Source organism: Balaenoptera borealis, assembly GCF_965194805.1.
Source record: "Balaenoptera borealis genome assembly, chromosome: 5".
NCBI classification, from domain to species: domain Eukaryota; kingdom Metazoa; phylum Chordata; class Mammalia; order Artiodactyla; family Balaenopteridae; genus Balaenoptera; species Balaenoptera borealis.
The window spans coordinates 15183045-15203908 of record NC_138862.1 but is presented as its reverse complement, the minus strand read 5'-3'; the positions used below and the strand labels follow the sequence as shown (position 1 = coordinate 15203908).

Below are 20864 nucleotides of genomic sequence, written 5' to 3'. Positions count from 1 at the left end.
CAATAAAACTTTTTTGAAAACATTGCTATTTGGTGGGAATAGACTAGAAAGGCATACAGTTGAACATGAAGAAACCAGTTAGAGAGTTACTGCAATAATCCAAATGAGAGATGATGGAAGTTAAGTTAGAAGTATCAATAGTGCAATGTAGAGGACAGGATAGATTGTGCTATGTATAGGAGTTATAACTGACAAGGGTGAGTGATGGACTAGAGGTGGGGAAATGTGTCAGAGATGACTGTCATACCATTGGTATGAGCACCATTGTACCCAGGGATGCAAGTACTGAGGTGTGAGACACTGAAGAATCGGCGACCTTGTAGAAACAGGTCAAGAGTTAAGTTTCAGATGTGAAGTTGAGTAGCCTGTGAGCCATCCCAGTAAAGAACATAGGAAATTAGATTTTGTGGAGCTCATAGGAATAGTCTGGACTGTACATATATGTAAGAATCCACACCTCCATCCTGAACACAAATTGTCTATGATTAGATCACCATCAGTGAGAGGAATCTGACAGTACAGACTGCTGACTTACTCTATCCTCATGTCCTCTTGAGACTTGTTCTGAGGTCTTAGAGAATCTAATTTAGGTTGAGGGACTTTTGCAAAAATGTGTCTGAGTTTTACTTGCAGCATCAGCTTCAAGTAAATAGGAGTGGAGGTAGAACATCAGACTGGAAGAATTAGGATTCACAAAGCATCCTCATTTTGCCTTATTTTTCTCCCCCTTCAAGAGTTTCACTCCGTAAAATGTTCAGATATTCTGCTAACTTACTGTATTCTATTTTGAAAGTTACTGTTCTGTCTCCCTCCTTGTCCAGTTCAAGTTTTAACAAGTACAAGTGAATGGAAAAAGTTTGAATTGAACGCCTGTTAGATTGATTTGAAATTGTATGTAAGTAAATGTATGAATACACATGCATATATAGAAATTTTTATTCTTTTATTGACTTTAATGTATGCTATCCCCTCTACATAAAGAGCTTTCCCAATTCCCCTCACTCATGTCAACACATACACATTGCCCACTTGAGAATTATTCATTCTCCTTTAGATTTTGATCCAAATTTTGTCACAAGAGAAACTTCTGAACTATCAGAATATATTACACTCCAATTCCACCTGCTATCTCTGCCATTGTTTTAGTCTTTTATAATAATATGCATTTTTCTCCATAACATTTTTCACCAGTTCTAAATGAATATACATTTCTATTTATGTTCATTTAAGTCTGTTTCCCATCTAGAGTATAGATTCTATGCGAACAGAGACCATCTATTTTGTTAACAGCTAGAATCACACTGCATAGCAGAGAGGCTGACCCAGATTCGGGCAGTAGTAACCTGCCCAGGAAATATTGTTTGAATGAATAATGAATTAATTAATAAATACAATGCTTCATTTAGTTAGGCCATCCACTAATTTAAGGATTGGCATTTAATTATATCTTCCTAAATTATAAATTCACAGTTTGAATACTTTTCTACAGAGTTAAAGACTGGATTTATGTAATGAAATATACTACGTAACAATTTAAACATCTCATTTGTTAAAAAAAAAAAAAATGTTCTATTCCAGGAATACATTTGGGGGTAATCTAAAATCCAACTAAATTAGGTTTAATACCACCAACTAGTCTATCAAATTTATTATCTTTCATTATTACTCAAATTCCAACTTTTTTAAGGCTACTTACATGCCAGTATTTCAAATGGACTTTTCTGTGAATCCATTCAGGGAAATTTGAGTCCACTCTAATGCAAACCTGTGTTAAACGCGTGTCTTTTTTGCTTCTGCACACAGTTGAGTATATGCTATAAAAATCCTTGAATTTATCTTCCTCCCTCCCATTTCCTTCTCTCCTTTCTTTTTTCAGTCTCATAGGGCAGCAGAAATAATTGAAGAAGACTTGTAAAAAAAAAGGAAAACAAAACAAGAATCCTTGTGATTAATGAAAAGAAAATGGAATTTTGGGGGACAGGGTACCACAAGAATAGGAAATAGAAGATAAAAATGACATGAAGTTTGTCCACAACATATGTTCCCCATTTGCTAAGCATTGGCCTTGAATTTGCACCTAAGCCTTTTAGCAGTAATGCAGAGTGTCCAGGCAATAAAAACAAATACATTTCTTCAGGAGTTGCATAACTCTTCTTGCTTATGACACCAGAAAGAAATCTCTTTCACTGTGGAATACAATGAACAACATCCCTGCAGTAAGTATAGTAGACACATTTGACCAAGTGTTCTTCTTCTACAGGAGTCTAAATAAGGTGGCCCAGATCTTGGAGCTATGGTTCTCAGCCCTGACTTTACATTAGAATCACCTGTAGGAGCTTTGAAACAATATCAGCAAATTGGGTCCCACCACAGACCCATTAAACCAGAATCAGGGGGTAGGGCCCTAGTGTCAGAATTTTTGTTTTTGTTATATTTTGTTATAGTCGCATCACTATTTTGAAAGCACCTCCTGTGATACTAATATGCAGACTGGGATCAGAAACACTGCTTTCTAGTTTCTATTCCAGTGGTTCTTGTTTTTTGCTTTTTAATTCCAATCATATAAGGGAACTTATTAACCATATCAAGTCCCACATCCAACCAATTAAATCAAAATAGCTCAAGATGGGAGCCAGGCATCAGTATTTTTTAAGTGCCTTAGGTGATTTTAGTATGCAGCTAAGACAGAGTCACTGATCTATATGAATGGATGGGTTGTATATCCTCAAGGTAATTTTACATTAATATTAATTCTTTCAGTAGAGCTTTTGAGACTTGAGATTGAGTTTGAGGTTATACTCCTTGACAAGAACCTGCAGTGTAAATATTGTACATTGCTGGTTAAACTCAGTCTTATGTGAGTAGGTGGTGAACGGCTTTGAAATAAAAATGATGAATGTTTTGCTCTTATCTCTCTGCAATTAGGCAATGTTATTTCTTAAAAAGCAGGGTAAGGGCATGACATTTACCAATTATAATTGAAAACTCCTCAACTGGAGTATTAGCACAGTGCTTCTAACTATAAATTATGTTCAAATACCTTTGAAAAATAAGTTAAATTTTTTTTTATTATAATACTGTACTACTTCAATTATGTTCAGACATAAATGTGGTACAAACTTTTATGCTTATGGTTCTTACAAAAACCATGAAACCAAAATAAATTAACAAATTAATTACAAGCAAGACTGCACAATTGATAAACTTTAAATTATAATTACTTTTATACAGTAGATAATATTAAATTTTGAAACTAAATTCTGGATGTTAGAAATACTAGCAGAAAGCTACACTTCCATAATTTGTCCTCCACTTGTCATTTTTTTGTCAGATTTTGAATGTGATGCACCATTACTTGAAACATTCATTTATCATTATCATTTTTTAATTTTAACAATAAAATTATTCTTAATCTGATTCAATATTTTAATAAGTCAAAACACTTGAAAGCATGCCCCTAAGTAAAATATGGCAAATTAAAATGTACTGTTCTTTACTGCCTATTTATATCTATGTTTACTAATGAGCTACACAAAGATCAGATCTGCTTATTACGTTTGATCCAAATATGAGAAGATTTCAGCAAGTTCTTTCTTTCATTTGATTTTGCCTGAATGTCTCTGCATATTGTAAGGCTCAATATCCCACTAACTGGCTTTTTGACTATGAACTCTACATGTGCACAGTGTACCGTGACCACATTTGACCTTCATTTTGAAAATTATTCCAGTGTAAAATGTCATTTTCATGAAGGCAAATCAATGTCTCTACCACATGATTTAAAAAACTAAAACCTAGTGTTGAATTTCTTTAAATTGAAACTTATCACTGCAAAAAATCCTATATCTGTATAAATAGTAAACATAATTCAACCAGTAACTGTATTACTGACCAAATATTCTTAATTTAAAATTTGGAGAAGCCAACCTGAAAGAAGTCAGATGCACATCAAGCACATTACATGTTTAACATTTTCAATTTAGATAATCATTTGCGTCAATCACTTGGGTCAGTCATAATTGCAGTTGTCATCTAGATAATCCATCATAACTAAAAACTCTCATTGAGCAGATGTGTCTGCAAATATTTTGGAGACTCTCAGGTTCACACGGTATCAGTTTAAACAATACCAAAGGACCTTTCTAACCCTTGGTTTCCTCTTTGGTATAAATGGGTTAAATGACATATTAACAAAAATTGGTTAACATTAAATATGGTAAATAAATGTCCCATATACTAATTTTATAATAAAAAATTGATCAAAATGTATCCATTCAATAATTAATTTTATGACTTTTTTGAGATAAACAGTCCATATTGTCATATTTTATGTATAGTTTATGTTTTAAAATAATTTTAAATTTAGAAAAAAATTGAGAGGCTAATACAGGGAGTTTCCATACTTCTTACTCAGTTTCATCTGTTACTAACATCATTCATCGGTATGGGATATTGGTCACAATTAATAAACCAATACTTATACATTATTAGCAACTAAAGTTCATAGTTTATTCAGATTTTCTTAGTTTTTAGCTATTATTCTTACTCTGTTCCAAGATCCCATCCAGCATACCACATTACCTTTGGTTGTAATGTTTCCTTAGATCCCTTTTGGTCATGACAGTTTCTCAGACTTTCCTTGTATATGATGACCTTAAAAGTTGAGGAGTACTGTTCAGTTATTTTATAGCAGGGGTCCCCAACCCCCCCCACCACGGGCCAGTAGCAGTCCATGGCCTACTAGGAACAGGGTCACACTGCCCGGTGAGCGAAGCTCCATCTGTATTTACAGCTGCTCCCCATTGCTCGCACTACTGCCTGAGCTCCGCCTGCTGTCAGATCAGCAGTGGCATTATAATCTCATAGGAGTGTGAACCCTACTATGAACTGCACACATGAGGGATCTAGGTTGCTTGCTCCTTATGAGAATCTAATGCCTGATGATCTGAGGTGGAGCTGAGGCTGTGATGCTAGCGCTGGGGATGGCTGCAAATACAGATTATCATTAGCAGAGAGGTTTCACTGCACAGAGACCATGATAAATCAGTTGCTTACAGACTCATATCAAAGCCCTATCAGTGAGTGGCAAGTGACAAGCTGCATCTGGTGGCAGGCTTTATAGTGTCAGGTGAGTTGCTATACTTCAATTGTACAGCTGCATCTGGTAGCAGGCTTTAAGTCTGAATCTGGCACTTATTTTAGTCCACATGTGGCTTGCCCATTATTTTATTTACCACTTCCATCCGAACCTCTTTCCCACACTATGCACTTTTCTCAGTCACAGCTTTGGTAAGCCCACAAGCTAACCTTAGACAAAATGAGTAAAAAACAAATGTTGCTGGAGAACTTCTTTGAAAACCGGGAAAGACCCAATGATGAGACAGCAGAAGACTCTAATACTGCCGACAAAAAGAAAGTTACATTTAAAAGAAAATACCAAGAGTCCTACTTAAATTACCGGTTCATTGCAACAGGTGATTCACATTCTCCAAGCCCACTTTGTATAATATAAGGCGACCGACTATCCAACAAAGCCATGAAACCTTCAAAACTGCTTTGCCACATAGAGACCAAGCGCCCTGCAGCAAAAGACAAGCCTTTGGAGTATTTCAAAAGAAATAAACGTGAACACAAAGAACAGAAGCAATTATTGAAGGCCACCCACGACTTTATCAAATGCGTCTGCACTGAGAGCATCGTTCTTAGTGGCTAACCGCATTGCTAAAGCTAAGAAGCCCTTTACTATTGCCTGCTGCTAAGGACATTTGTCATGAACTTTTAGGAGAGGCTACAGCTCAAAAGGTGGCACGTGTTTCTCTTTTGGCTAGCACCATAACTAGACGAATTGATGAAATAGCAGAGGATACTGAGGCACAATTGTTAGAGAAGATTAATGAGTCACCGTGGTACGCAATCGAGGTTGACGAGTCTACCGATGTTGACAACAAGGCAACAATGCTTGTTTTCGTGTGATATATTTTTCAGGAGGATGTGCGTGAGGATATGTTATGTGCACTTTTGTTGCCAGTCAACACCACAGCTGCAGAACTCTTCAAGTCTTTGAATGATTACATATTAAGAAAACAGAACTGGTCATTTTGTGTCAGTATATGCACAGACGGAGAGGCTGCCAGACTGGACAGCTTTCTGCTTTCACTACTCGAGTCAAAGAGGTCGCTTCTGAATGTGAGTCTATGCACTGTGTCATCCATAGAGAAATGCTGGTTAGCCAAAAAACGTTACCTGAACTTAGCAACATTTTGCAGGATGTGATTAAAATTATCAGCCACATTAAAGTACATGCCCTTAACTCACGTCTGTTCGTGCTGCTCTGTGAGGAGATGGACACAGAGCACACACGTCTTCTCTTATACCAGAAATGAGATGGCTTTCTAAAGGTAGATCACTGGTCAGAGCTTTTGAGTTATGAGAGCCGCTCCAGAGATTTCTTTTAGAAAAACAGTCACCACTGGCAGCACATTTCAGTGACACAGAATGGGTTGCAAAACTTGCTTACTTGTGTGACATATTCAACCTGCTCAATGAACATAATCTGTCACTTCAAGGGAGAACGACAACTGTGTTCAAGTCGACAGATAAAGTGGCTGCATTCAAAGCCAAACTGGAATTATGGGGGCAATGATTGAACACTGGGGTTTTCGATATGTTTCAAACATTAGCAGAGATTTTGAAAGAGACTGAGCCAGGGACTTCTTTCTCCCAGCTGGTACATGATCACCTATCTCAGCTTTCAAAAGAGTTTGAGCATTACTTCCCAACCACAAAAGACCCCCGAACTGGGAAGGAATGGGTCCACGACTTGTTTATGAATAAGCCAGGTGAATCAACGTTGTCTGTGCTAGAAGAGGATCAACTGCTTGAGATCGCAAATGACGGTGGCCTTAAAAAGTATGTTTGAGACAACTTCAAATCTCCATACGTTCTGGATTAAAGTCAAGGCTGAATATCCTGAGATGGCCACAAAAGCACTGAAAAGCCTGCTTCCATTTCCAACATCCTGTATTATGGTTTTGTTTGCTGCCTGCCTTTTTTGATTTTACTTATTCTTTGCTTTAACGTACATGCTTCATACAATACTGATGCACCACAATCAAATCAGTTAATATTTTCCATCATGCTTTTATTGAATTCCTCGGTACACTCTTCTATAAACTATTCTAGTTCTCAAGAAGATTCTTATTTTTTACAAGAAAATTTTAATGCTTTGATTATTAAATTAATATATGATGTGAGATAAGAAATTCACTCTAATTCTTTTTTTTTCATATTTTTAGCCAGTTATATCTACACTTCTACATCTTTTATTGTTTTCTCCTTTTTTTTTTTTTTTTTTTTTTGTAACATGTTGCCGTTATCACAGACTGTAGTAAGGAGAATAGTGGTCTTCCAAAGATGTCCATAAGTTTAGTTACATGAAAAGGAAGAATTAAACTTGCAGATGAACTTAGATGATGGTAGATAACATTTTTTTTTTGAGACTTGAGTGTTCCAGTTTTTATCTTTACTTAAAAAATTTTTTTTAATTGGAGTATAATTACTTTACAATATTGTGTTACTTTCTGCTGTACAACAAAGTGAATCAGCTATATGTATACATATATCCCCTCCCTCTTTGACCAGAGCTCAGCTCGGTGCTCTGTGATGACCTAGATGGGTGGGATGCAGATAACTTTAAGATAGGGGGATTATCCTGGATCACATGAATAGGTCCAAGGTAGTCAAGAGGGTCCTCAAATGTGGGAAGCAGAAGAAAAAGAACCAGAGAGAAGACAGTATGTGAAGAATAGCCAGATGTTGGTTTTCAAGATGGAGCTTGGAGGTCATAAGCTAGGGAGTGCAGCCAGCCTCTAGAAACTGGAAAAAGCAAAGAAACAGATTCTCCCCAGAGCCTCCAGAGAGACCCTAGCCCTGCCAACACCTTGATGTTGTCCACTGAGACCTGTTTTGGACCTCTGACCTCCAGAACTGTAAGATAATAGATTTGTGATGTGTAAAACTCTATGTTTGTGGTAATTTATTACAGCAGCAATGGGAAATGAATACACGTGTATATCATTTCCTTATGCTTGAAGCACCCAGCACCCTGGAACTCTACACTTCTTCATTTGCATGTTCACTCTTGGTGACCTCATCCAGACTGTGGCTTTAAAATCATTTCCACATTTGTGTCTCCAGTTGCTGTCACTTCCTTGAACTTGGACTCATCTATCTAACAACCTATTAAACATTTCTCCACATTGGGGTCCAATAGATATCTCAAACATAATTTGTTCAGAGCCAAACTCTTGATTACCCAAACTTTCCCAAATTATTCCTTCCCTGTCTCAATAAATGCAACCTCTTCAGCCCAGTTTCTCAGACCAAAAAAGTTGAAGGTAACCATAAACTCACCTCTTTGTCTCACATACAGCATATAATTCATTAGTAATTCTTAATGCTCTATCTTCAAATCCCAAGTCTAACTATTTCTCATCTCCTCCACCACAAATGTCATGGTCCAATCGACCAAACTACTGATGCTGCTTTCAAATTATTCTTACTGCTGTGGTTTTCCCTGTTACTCTTTATTTTTCACAGATTATGTTTCCTCCTTCGTGAGGCTTTCTATCACACTTAGAATAAAATCCAGCATCCCTATCATATTTGGTACCCAGTTAGTTCTTTGACTTAATCTCCCACTGGTCTGGCCCCAAAGCCCTCCATGCTCTATCTTCAGATATGTGTGGGGTTCCCTGTCTGCTTTTTTTTAAATCTCTGCTTAAAAGTTATTTATTAAAAGAAGACTTCTCTGACCAGAGACCACCCTGCCTAAATTGGAAATCCTTTATGACTGTCACTTTACTCTCTTTTATGTTTTTTTAAATCACTTATCACTACCAGACAGTATATTACAAATCTATGAGTTGATTTTTTAAATTGTTTTTCTGCCTATTCTAGGGAAAATCTAAGAGAACAAGGACATATTCTGTTTTATAACTAATATACCCCCGATATTTAGACCACTTCCAGGAACATAGTATGGGTTCAGCAAATATTTTTTTTTAATTTATTGAAAACATACTTAAATTGTTTCTGGACTTTCTATTCTGCCTCATGGATCTCTACAATTTAATTTGCTACAGATCTATTTATATTATTTGTCTTCTTTTGTAATTGGGATGAATTTCTCTTTAGTCTGTTTTTGCGTTAATAACATAACATTTTAATTATTGCAATTTTCTTTAAAAAGCTTTAAAAATCTCCTGTTTTCTACTTCTTAAATACTTTTGGATTTTTTCCAGATGAACTTTAAAATAGTTTTGTTAAATTAACAACAGAAAAGACCATATTGGATTCTGAAAGCATTTATGTAAATGGTATTATTACATGGAAAATGACCAACAGTTTCCAATATTAAAGATTCATATCAGTTTCCTAATTTATAACCCTAAGTAATTACTGTGTGTAGCTTACATTTGGGGTGTTTTTATTTTGTTAATTTTATTCCTAATTTTATATTTGTTGCTCTTATGATTTAGGTCTTTTATCCATTATAATTTTTAACTGTAAAATAAGAAAATCATTAATTTTATACACTTATTTTGCCACCAGCCAAATTCTTGAATTATCTGCTTAGTTCTAATGGTTATCTGCATTTTACAGATAAGAAAATGAAGAAACTAGAGACAGTGAACAATGTTCAGCATCTGAATTCAAGTTCTGATGTGTCTCAGTTCAGAGTCTATGCTTCAAAGGTCTCTCCCCCCATTGGACTGTTTGCTTATGGTCTTCAGGGACTATGTCATTTCGAAATTGTTCCATCCCCTCCCCATAAAATCTATTATAATACAAAACAGTGGTTCTCAATCAGAGGCTATTCTTCCCCATGGGACATTTGACAATATATGGAGATATTTTTGATTCAAACTGGGAAGATTCTGCTGACATCCAGTGAGTAGAGGCCAGAAACAGCATGCATTGCAGAGGCCAGGCCCCCATCCCAGAGAATCATAGTTAATATCAGTACTTACCTAGCACTCTGACATGTCACAAAGATATGTACTATTATTTCCTATGTGATCTATGCATTACTTATCATCATTGGCACTCAAAATTACCCTATGGGGTTGACATCGTCTTCAATTCCATCTTTCGGAAGAGAATACTGAGCATGACACACTAAGGTGCAGTGTCATCCAGCTAATAGGTAAAGCCAAGATTCAGCCTCAAGCAGTGTGACCTCAGAGCCACATCTGATTACCATATGCCAGCTTAAATCTGCTGCATTTTGTTCAATCCAAGTTAAGGGCTTCTTTAGCCTTAAAAAGGTATGAATTGGGACGTCCCTCATGGTCCAGTGGGTAAGACTTCTCGCTCCCAATGCAGAGGGCCTGGGTTCAAACCCTAGTCAGGGAACTAGATCCCACATGCATGCTGCAACTAAGAAGTCTGCATGCTGCAACAAAGACCTGGTGCAGACTAAATAAATAAATAATTAATTTTTTTAAAAAGTATGAATTTATCTTACAAAAACAAATTAAAAATCAGTAACAATTGACACTAATTAATTTAATTAGTTAATTAACTAATTTAATTGCATAGAGTTGGAAAATTGTCAGTTTCTTCCATAGTTTTTTTGGGTTCTTTTGTGTTTTTTTTTTAAACATCTTTATTAGAGTATAATTGCTTTACAATGGTGTGTTAGTTTCTGCTTTATAACAAAGTGAATCAGCTATACATATACATATACCCCCATACCTCCTCCCTCTTGCATCTCCCTCCCACCTTCCCTATCCCATCCCTCTAGGTGGTAACAAAGCACCGAGCTGATCTCCTTGAGCTATGTGGCTGCTTCCCACTAGCTATCTATTTTATATTTGGTAGTGTATATATGTCCATGCCACTCTCTCACTTCATCCCAGCTTACCCTTCCCCCTCCCCATGTCCTCAAGTCCATTCTCTATGTCTGCATCTTTATTCCTGTCCTGCCCCTAGGTTCTTCAGAACCTTTTTTTTTTTTTTTTTAGATTCCATATATATCTGTTAGCATATGGTATTTGTTTTTCTCTTTCTGGCTTACTTCACACTGTATGACAGACTCTAGGTCTATCTACATCACTACAAATAACTCAATTTTGTTTCTTTTTATGGCTGAGTAATATTCCATTGTATATATGTGCCACATCTTCTTTATCCATTCATATGTCGATGGACACTTAGGTTGCTTTCATGTCCTGACTATTGTAAATAGTGCTGCAATGAACATTGTGGTACATGACTCTTTTTGAACTATGGTTTTCTCAGGGTATATGCCCAGTAGTGGGATTGCTGGGTCATATGGTAGTTCTATTTTTATTTCTTTAAGGAACCTCCAAACTGTTCTCCATAGTGACTGTATCAATTTACATTCGCACCAACAGTGCAAGAGGGTTACCTTTTCTCCACACCCTCTCCAGCATTTACTGTTTGTGGATTTTTTCATGATGGCCATTCTGAGTGGTGTGAGGTGATATCTCATTGTAGTTTTGATTTGCATTTCTCTAATGATTAGTGATGTTGAGCATTGTTTCATGTGTTTGTTGGCTATCTGTATATCTTCTTTGGAGAAATGTCTATAGTTAATTTGACAGTTAATGTTTCACTGTGAAAGATGAGAATATAAAACCAAGGCTCTCTACCATCCAAGTTCAGTGCATGCTCCTGAACTTTTTTATGGGAATCATAAAAGCTGATGGTGGGGACACTTGAAGCTTTAGGTAATACTATCCAACTCTTTAATAAGGTAATGAATATTTTCTATTGTTCAGAGGTTAAGAAAAAAGAGCAAACACACCTTCTTCTAGCAGAGAAAATCCATAGGAAGACATGATTCCTAAGACCTTTTATAATGTCACAGGAGAGAGGAATTTTAATAAGAGGACAGATAATTGTACCCTGGCCTGGGAACAAAGGCTTCATACACATTATCTAACTTTACAACATTCCCAAGAGAGAGGGAATGAGCAGGTGTTACATCTGCACCTGGTTGTGGAAAATGTGAGAATATAGAGCAGCTCAGTGACTTGGCCAAAGGCATTCTGTAAATCAGTAACAAAGAGAAAAATATTTTTAGTTTCCTCTGCTTTTGAGCACTCTTCTTTGAACTAATGTTTCTTTTGTGGGAATATTTGTAGAATGCTTTGCAATTCTAACTCATATTTTCAAGAGTTTTGTTATGCAAATATTATGCTTCTGTAATGGCTCAAAGTAAATAAACATAATTAATAAATATGTATAAGTTATCAACAGTTTATCCACCATTTTTCAAATGCCTTGCCTTCAAGGAGCTTGCCATCTATTTAACGAAACAAGACTAGTGGTGCATATTTAAAAGACCAACTGATTGGTACTAACTAGAAGAAAATAAAAGTTAATATGAACTGAGATAACTCTTCAATCTTGTAACTGATGTGAATTTATTCATCACAACAACCCAGTGAGATAGCTGCCAATTTTATTCACTTTTCACAAATGAGAAAAGAGAAACACAGACACGGTAGATGAAGTGCCCAGGGACACAGCGGGCGTCTGAGATAGAAACGCAGACAAGGAGATTACAGAGCACACACTCTTGATCACTTCACTGTATATACAAACTTTAAAAGTTGTCAAGTGCTGGAGAAATGAGAGGATAATAGTCACAGAAATCACTGGGAAATACTCATGAAGATATATTGTTCAAATTGACCCTTTAAAAATTGGTAAATATGCCTCAATCAGTGGTCCTGAAATGGGGAAATACAAGCTTAGGAATATTTTGATAATGCGTTTTTGGGGAAGTGGAATTTGGTTGCTGCAGTGATAAGGAACTTCATTAACATTTAATAGGTGGAGGTCTGATAGTCCTCTTGTACAAACAAGACTTAAAATACAGTAAATCCTTCACAAAGTACACTGCATCTCATGCAGCTTTCTAATGATCTTTTGGTTGGTGACTGAAAACCCCGTGTATGATTATGAACATAAAACTCTATTTTATATTTAAACACAAAATAATTTTTTTTAATGAACAGTGAAAATCCAGGACTGCAGTAAAGAGGGACGGTTGACTTTTATTTTGTTTGGAACTTATACTAAAAGTTATTCATCATTTAAAAAATCACGGCATTCATGGCAATCAGTTGTGGAATTTGAGTCACAAATCTAACATCTGTACCAATCTGTCTCTAACGTCCATATTGTCAGTGAGTCTACATATAAAAGCAAGCATCTGACCAATTTATTTTTCTTTTAGTGTAGCTGTTCCTATTTGACTACATAATGAAATGTGTTATTTTAAATAAATTATTCTTATTTAAAGTTTCCCTTATGTTATAGTAGGACATAATTTTTCCAAATGACTATTTTATATTATCTGTGACTTTCATTCCACAATATTCCATAGGACATTACCAAATATTTTATATTAAAGGGAGCTTCAGGTCTGATAGAGTGGGGATGCCATAATTTAGATAAATAGATGAAAAAAAGGCATAGAGAGTAGGTCAGTTTCACTGATTCATTATTTCAACATATTTTCTGAGCAACTAATATGTGTCAGACCACTCTACTGTGCACTAGTCATGGAAGACTGGACAAGAATTGTAAAACCCCTACCCTCATAGACTTTACATTTGTAATGAAAAAAAAAAAAAATGATCCACTACTTAGAAGTAAGGCAAAATAAAAACTGCATGTCCTTTCAATGCCATGAACCCAATGCCATTGCTTAACAGAGTCAACCAAATCTTATTTAATTCTTTAGGGCATTGTACCTATGTCTTACTTGGCATTTATTATTGGTTAGGGCTGAAATTTTGTGATGTTACATGCTAATTTACAGATTCTTTCCTGTACAGAGGCAAATAATTTCTGGACAGTAAAAGATAACATCTGTCCTCATGTTTCCTTTCTCTTAGGACACTGAAGAGGTTTGTTTTTGACTTAGCAAACTTATTTCAATACATCTTTCCTTAAACGCTCCTGCAACCAGCCCTCCTAACCTAGTAGTTCTCATTAATGAGTAAATACACCTTTGAAACATGTTCATTTCTATATTGATGTAAGGGTGATATTTTTAACTTACTGAAATTGTCTTTTTATGCATTTTAGTAAGAATCATATAGTAAAGGAATAAGGTTGGGATAAACATCACTGGGCCTAAGAAGTAAAGAGTTTAGATTTTTTGAGATCTAAAACTGAGGCCAATTATAAGTTTCTTAAGCAGGTTATTTACTTGACAAGAAAGGTATTAAAATGAATCATAAAATCTGAGAAATATGTTTTTTGTTTTTATTCAATATAAGTCAAGGGTTATTTAATTTCAATTAGAGAATCTTCTTGTGCTATTAAGCATTGGATATCAATTTAGCACTTCAATTGATATTCAGCACTTTCTGCTGATACTGGAGATTAATACGTTATAATTTCCTCAGAAAAAAATCCAAAATGCTTGAAAGAAAAAACGTCATTTTATTTAACGTCTAAGAAGTTTTCGAGAAAATAGGTGAAATATTTTGAGATTAAGAACTAAGCGGAAATTTAATTTTGAGAAACTAGCAAAGGAAGCAGCTGAGAATGCCCGTAGGAAATCTACCATCCCTAGTGGCCTAGAACTGCAGTTTGGGGGCGGGGGTTAGTGCACAGGGCATGGGCAAAATCCTGGATTCAGGTTAGACATCCTAGAATAAGGGTAAGATTCTCAAAGAACAACAATTTAAGGAGAAAGATTAAATTAGAAAGAATTTCCACCAGTAAGTCCAACAAAAAGGAAATTTGCTTGTCTCAGATTAGAATTACAAAAGTAACTTGAGATACTGTGGCCATGTAAAAGTGCCTAACAAAAACAGTGTAACTTTCCTCTGAAGGAGTCCTCAATGAATTCCCACAGATATCCCCCAAACAGGACTCACAATCACAAATCTCAAAATACACAAGGAAACGTCATAATATGTGAGAACTTGCAGAAGGTAAAAACAGCAGAATCAGACCTCCAAAAATTTGAGATTATCGGGAACAGAATATGAAATAAAAATATATATATGAAATAAAATGTAGACTCAAAGCAAATGGAAATTTCAAGAAAATAAAAATAACTGATAAACGGGTATTACAAGAGATTAAAAAGAGTTAGATCTTTAGAATATAAATTTTAAAAATTATTGATATGTAACAAAGAAAAAGAGTTGGGGAATGCCAAAGGAAGTTTGAGTACTGTGGAAGATAAATTCAAAGTAAGTTTAACTGGACTTACTTACATTTAAATGGAGATAATATGTAGAATGAAGAAAACCAAAATCAGAAATAATGGTTGAGAATTTTCCAGAAAGTCAGATTCTGAAATCAGAATTACCTAATTGCCAGACTTAAGAAGCACTTTTAATTCCAATCCGATAAATAAAGAGTTATCCTTCCAGCTGTATTGTGGTAAATTGCAGAACACCAATGACAAAAGAGAAAAATGTTAATATGAGTTGAGAAAAAAATGACAACTTACAAGGAAACAATAATTAGCATGATAACTATTTTTTCTTTTCACTTTTTATTTTTTATTTTTCCAGCTTTAATGAAGTATGATTGACAAATAAAAATTGTAAATATGTAAGGTATAAAATGTGATGTTTTGAAATATGTATACATTATGAAATGATTGCATAATCAAGCTAATTAACATGTCCATCACCTTAGTTATCATTTTTTTTTTTGGTTTGTATAATGAGAACACTTGATATCTATTCTAGCAAATTTCAAGTATAAAATTTATTATTCTTAACTATAGTCACCATGCTGTACATTGGTCTCTAGAACTTATTCATCTTATAACTATAACTTATTCTCTCTGACAAACATCTCCCCCTTTTCCAATTTCCTGCACACCTTCCTAGTAACCACCATTCTGTTCTCTTTTACTATTAATGCAGGGTTTTTAGATTCCACACATTAAGTGAGATCATGCAATATTTGTCTTTCTGTGTCTGACTTATTTAACTTAGCATGATAACCTCCAAGTTATATTAAATGTCAGGATTTCTTTAAGACTGAACAATATTTCATCATATATTATATCACATTCATATATATAATATATCACATTTTCTTTATCAGTTCACCTACTTACAGACACATGGGTTCTTTCCACATCCTGATTAATACAAATAATGCCGCAAAGATCATGGGAGTACAAATATTTCTTTAAGATAGTGACTTTATTTCCTTTGGATATATACCCAAAAGTGGGATTGCTAGATCATAAGGTAGTTTTATTTTTACTTTTTTGAGGAACTTCCATACTGTTTTTCATAATCAGTGCACTGATTTATATTCCCCCCAATAAAGTACAAGTGTTCCCTTTTCTTCACATGCTTGCCAACACTTACCTTCTGTCTTTTTGAAAATAACCATTCGAACAAATGTAAGATGAAATCTCGTTGCAGTTTTCATTTTTGTTTCCCTTATGACTAGTGACGTTGAGCATCTTTTCAGGAGAGAAATACCTTCACTGGTCAGCCTGGCAAGGGAGTCTGTGGCTCTCTCAGACTTTTTCTGTGCATGCACCTGCTCCACATCTCCTGTTTCCTCTTGAGGGGGAATTCTCAAAATTGTGTACTTTCTTTTGGTCCTACAAAGCCAGTCTAGGTGTTGATAGCCTCCAGTTTATTTTCTCTAGGGGAGTGCCCTGAAATGCTCAAGTTTTATACCTTCTCCCAATTCTGCAGAGCTGGACCTGCTTTATATATGTGCTCCCAAACCTCCTGCAAATGCTCACACTCACTTCTGTGGGCACTTGCGTAGGGAACCAGCCACTAGGGGGTGCATGAAGCATGTGGAGCATTGGGGGATGCCTGTGGGCCAGCTGTGGAGTGGGCGGGGTCGTCTGCTGGTGATGCATCTCAAGTAGCTCGTGGGAAGGCTTCCTAATGGAGTCCATGAAACTATTAGTAGAATCTATGCCTTTTGCTGTGTTCTGAGCCCTGGTTGCCGTGCTCCCAGCCTCTTCCAGCCACTCAGCCACGCCAATCACCTCAGTATACCGGGTAGGGTGAGATAGAAATGGGTCTCCTGGTCAGTATCCCACATGGCTGGGGAAGCCAGGCATTCACTCACTACACGTCCACTTTCCCCAGTAAAAGAAATCACAGGTCGAGAGCTTCTCTCTTGGCCCTGAGATGTCCTCTTTGGGGCAAGGGTCACGTGGGGAAATTGAAACTGTTCTTCTTACCCTCTGCAGTGTGTTTACTCAGCGTGCTGGAGCTTCTCAGCTAGACTCCTGGACTCCTACAAAGATGCTCTCATCCATGCGTGGTTGTCAAAATCAGTGCTTTGTGGGGGGATGATGATAGAAAATTCCTATTCTGCCATCTTCTGACCTGATAGCTACCTTTTCAATAGCAACAATAAAGCTAGAAGACAGTGCAATCATATCTTTAAAATTAGGGAGAGATTTTGCATCTAAGGGCAAAATTTTATACCCAACTTAAATTTAAAACATGATAAGCTCAATAAGAATATATTGAATTAATTTTATTTTGAAACTAATATCAATATAAAGTGTGATAAGGGGTTTAACAGAAATCTAATGTGTTATCTGTTCATTCCTCTGTTATAATATCTAAGGTATTATTAAATAATGCTCCCAAAAGATTATACTTAAATTTACCAGTCATACAAAATTACATCTGCAGTCACCTAAGAAAGTAGAGTCTATTCTTAAGGCATTTCAAGTTTTGTCCTTTTAAAGCAACAGGAGGGCATTATTCCTACAGGCAATTCTGCATTATGCCTAGAAAATAGCAGAGAGCCACATAAATCAGCTGTACTTTTTCATGTAAAAATTTTTCATATAATTAGATAAATGTAATAATTTGAGAAATGTACAATATTGCATCGAAACACACACACATAAAGCCTGAGAGAATTTCTGATTACAAAGGTTTCACCATACTCAATATTTTATTTTATTTATTGATTTTACTTTTTAATAACCATTTTTTAAATGGAATACAGTTAATTTACAATGTTGTGTCAGCTTTTGGTATACAACAAAGTGAGTCAGTTATACACACACATATATATTCTTTTTCAGATACTTAATATTTTAGATGTGACAATTGTGATAAGTAAAAATGGCTGAGGGTGGGTTGGTGGGATAAAAAATAAATAAATAAAATCCCTACAAAATCTCAATGAGGTTTTTGCTTAAAAAAAGAATTGCTATTGCTCTTTTTGTTGTGCTTCATGTGGTGATTCACACAAGGAAAAACCTTCAGAATTCAATCAAGTGGTGAACTCTAGAGTACAGTATTTTCTAAAGAATATCCAAAACCACTACCCATAATTTTTTTTAAATGAAACTCTTAGCTGACTATAAATTTACTAATCAGTTATTTGGGGAGAAAATATGTAAGCACTGTGGATATTTTTTATATTAATCATAACTCTTGCCCAGATGATGTGAAGGGTTATAAAATAAGCTATTTAGGTTCACTAAACTCTTATGAGTTGAGTGTGCATAATAGGTTGCACTGAACCATGTTCTGCTTCACCCTGGGTGCTCTGCTGTTATTAAACATGTGTTTGTAAATAGAAGGGCTAACAGCGTATGCAATTGCTCAGATACATAACCCATGGATTCAGGGTAATTTCACACTTTACTTTTTTCTTATAATTGAATATCTAGCAATTAAAGAGCATTTAAAAATACATGAAAATACAGTGTTCTCTGGTGCATATCAAATGTGAATTCAGAAGCCAGATTATGAAATTATTATTATTTTTTTAACATCTTTATTGGAGTATAATTGCTTTACAATGGTGTGCTAGTTTCTGCTTTATAACAAAGTGAATCAGTTATACATATACATATATCCTCATATCTCCTCCCTCTTTCATCTCCCTCCCACCCTCCCTATGCCACCCCTCTAGGTGGTCACAAAGCACCGAGCTGATCTCCCTGTGCTATGTGGCTGCTTCCCACTAGCTATCTATTTTACATTTGGTAGTATATATTAGTCCATGCCACTCTCTCACTTCGTCCCATCTTACCCTTCCCTCTCGCCATGTCCTCAAGTCCATACTCAACATCTGCGTCTTTATTCCTGTCCTGCCACTAGGTCTTTCATAACCATGTTTTTTTCTTTTCTTAGATTCTATATATATGTGGTAGAAAACGGTATGTGTTTTTCTCTTTCTTACTTGACTCTGTATGACAGACTCTAGGTCCATCCAACTCACTACAAATAACTCAATTTCGTTTCTTTTTATGGCTGAGTAATATTCCATTGTATATACGTGCCACATCTTCTTTATCCATTCATCTGTCGATGGACACTTAGGTTGCTTTCATGTCCTCGCTATTGTAAATAGAGCTGCAATGAACATTGTGGTAAATGACTCTTTTTGAATTATGGTTTTCTCAGGGTATATGCCCAGTAGTGGGATTGCTGAGTCTTATGGTAGTTCTGTTTTTAGTTTTTTAAGGAACTATCATACTGTTCTTCATAATGGCTATATCAATTTACATTCCCACCAACAGTGCAAGATGGTTCCCTTTTCTCCACACCCTCTCCAGCATTTATTATTTTTCATAATGGCCATTCTGACTGGTGTGAAGTGATACCTTACTGTAGTTTTGATTTGTATTTCTCTAATGATTAGTGATGTTGAGAATCCTTTCATGTGTTTGTTGGCAATCTGTATATCTTCTTTGGAGAAATGTCTATTTAGCTCTTCTGCCCATTTTTGGATTGGGTTGTTTGTTTTTATGATATTGAGCTGCATAAGCTGCTTGTAAATTTTGGAGAGTAATCATTTGTCAGTTGCTTCATTTACAAATATTTTCTCACATTCTGAGGGCTGTCTTTTCATCTTGTTTATGGTTTCCTTGGCTGTGCAAAAGCTTTTAAGTTTCATTAGGTCCCATTTGTTTATTTTTCTTTTTATTTCCATTTCTCTAAGATGTGGGTCAAAAAGGATCTTACTGTGATTTATGTCATAGAGTGTTCTGCCTATGTTTTCCTCTAAGAGTTTTATAGTGTTTGGCCTTATATTTACGTCTTTAATCCATTTTGAGTTTATTCTTGTATATGATGTTAGGGAGTGCTCTAATTTCATTCTTTTACATGTAGCTGTCCAGTTTTCCCAGCACCACTTATTGAAGAGGCTGTCTTTTCTCCATTGTATATGCTTGCCTCCTTTATCAAAGAAAAGGTGACCACGTGTGCAGGGGTTTATCTCTGGGCTTTCCATCCTGTTCCATTGCTCTATATTTCTGTTTTTGTTCCAGTACCATACTGTCTTGATTACTGCAGCTTTAGTGTAGTCTGAAGACTGGGAGCCTCATTCCTCCAACTCCAGTATTCTTTCTCAAGATTACTTTGGCTATTCGGGGTCTTTTGTGTTTCCATATAAATTGTGAAATTTTTTGTTCTAGTTCTGTGAAAACTGTCATTGGTAGTTTGATAGGGATTGCATTGAACCTGTAGATTGTTTTGGGGCGTATAGTCATTTTCACAATGTTGATTCTTCCAATCCAAGAACATGGTATATCTCTCCATCTATTTGTATCATCTTTAATTTCTTTCATCAGGGTCTTATTTTTTTCTGCATACAGGTCTTTTGTCCCCATAGGTAGGTTTATTCCTAGGTATTTTATTCTTTTTGTTGCCATATAAATGGGAGTGTTTCCTTAATTTCTCTTTCAGATGTTTCATCATTAGTGTACAGGAATGCAAGAGATTACTGTGCAATAATTTTGTATCCTGCTACTTTACCAAATTCAGTGATTAGCTCTAGTAGTTTTCTGGTAGCATCTTTAGGAGTCTCTATGTATAGTATCATGTCATCTGCAA

General features: G+C 35.6%; 1 protein-coding gene across 1 annotated transcript in view; it reads right to left on the bottom strand.

Annotated features, from left to right (window-relative positions):
* CLDN17 (claudin 17) overlaps positions 1 to 20864 on the bottom strand; it is a 28176-nt gene extending 7312 nt beyond the window's left edge. Inside the window, exon 1 of the mRNA XM_082391987.1 lies at positions 1 to 20864. This exon is cut by the window's left edge and continues 7312 nt beyond it. The gene's annotated coding sequence lies outside the window, so the exon portion shown is untranslated.